This window comes from Moschus berezovskii, chromosome 7 (assembly GCF_049115385.1).
Source record: "Moschus berezovskii isolate FMDL1 chromosome 7, NW_MosBer_1.0, whole genome shotgun sequence".
Classification (NCBI taxonomy): Eukaryota; Metazoa; Chordata; class Mammalia; order Artiodactyla; family Moschidae; genus Moschus; species Moschus berezovskii.
In genome coordinates this window covers 112,626,406-112,628,185 of record NC_142466.1, presented here as the reverse complement: position 1 = coordinate 112,628,185, position 1,780 = coordinate 112,626,406, and positions in this window count along the sequence as shown.

The following is a 1,780-nucleotide window of genomic DNA, read 5'->3' as shown; positions in this document are numbered from 1 at the left end:
GCTGTCAGAACCCGCGGTCCCGGTGACACCCAACAAGCCGAGGAGTGGCATGGATCCGCATCACGTAGAGGCTCGTGCTGGGTAGTGATGAGAGTAGCTCAGGAAGGACAAGGTGGGAGGCAAGGAGGTCAGCTGGGAGGCTGTTGCGGGAATTCGGATGAAAAATGACGAGAGACCTGGGTGCCTCCCAAGTGGCACTGATCGTGCGTTTTCCATTCTACCCCAGCCTCTCCCAGTTTCCTTTAGTTCTGCTCCTCCCACTGCCTCTCCCTCCTTCCTGGATCACTGCGTGGACGACAGCTCCAGGCACAGAGAAGATGATCACAAATCAGTTGGCGAATGAAAGAAACTAGCTCTGGGCCTCCAAACTGGAAATTCTCGTCATTTCTCTCCTCTTTTTCTCTTCCTTTCCCGGTTTCTTCATGTGCCTCTCTCTTCCCCTTCTCCCTGCCTCCCATCCCGCTTCCTGTTTCTCTCCTGTTCCCCTGAACAGTTCTGAAAAAAAAAAAAAAAGAGGATCTCTTTCAGCTCCCACTGAAAGCATCATTGCACCCACCAAGTGGATTTATTTTCAAGTTGGAATTCGTTTTCCCCATTCCCTCATCCCCAGTGCAAATGCATATATAGACCTGATTTCATGACCTCCCTGGGAAATCACATCATCCCAGAACTGGAAGGCACTTTAAAGATCACTGAGCCCCACCTCTATAATAGCTTTAGTTGTGATTGTATGAAATGACTACCAGGTATCAGGCATAGTTCTAAGTGCTTTCTGCAATTTGAAAGTTTAATCTGTACAACAACCCTACAATCATGTAATATGATGATACCCATTTTATAGGGAGAAAGTCTGAACACAGAAAAGGGTCAGAAGAACTCAGCCAAGAACACACAACCAGTGAGTAGTAGAGCTGGGCATCACACGCCTGTGGTTGGGTTTGGAAGTCTGTTTTCCCAGAGACCTGTCAACCAGGACAGCGTTCTGAACCCCACTTGGAGACTGAGTTCCTTCGATGCCACCCCCACCAGTGGGCTTTCAGTTTCTTCAGTGTGTTTAAGGACAGGAAGGCTGGACATAAACGGTTCTTTTCCTCTTCCCACAACACAAAGCTGGAATTTATTAAAATGCCCCCCACGGGGATGGTTGAATGATAACATCCCTTTTCCCCTTGGGAATGTGTGCTTTGGGTTACAGACTCCAGGGAACGACGTCCTCGGTGTCATCCGTTGATCCACCACCCGCTTTGTAACTCTCTTCCTCAGGCATGGAAGGTTTCTTGTGAACACCAGGCTGCGTTATGCTCCCCACCTCGGAGTTCTAATGAATCCTTTAATTTCCTTATCACATTGTTGTACAACTGCCTGAATATTTGACTTTCCCTTCCTGGTCTTGATGAACATCTAAGTTCACCGCCTCTGGACCCAGTGATCTCCACATTTAAAATCTGTGGAAAAGCCAGTCCCTGGTTATTGGACAAAATCAGGAGCAAATATTATCTCAGTTCAGTTCAGTCGTTTAGTCGTGTCCTATTCTTTGCGACCCCATGAACCGCAGCACGCCAGGCCTCCCTGTCCATCACCAACTCCCGGAATCCACCCAAACCCATGTCCATTGAGCTGGTGATGCCATCTCATCCTTTGTCGTCCCCTTCTCCGCCTTCCCTCAGTCTTTCCCAGCATCAGGGTCTTTTCAAATGAGTCAGCTCTTCGCATGAGGTGGCCAAAGTACTGGAGTTTCAGCTTCAGCATCAGTCCTTCCAATGAATTCCCAATCTACTGA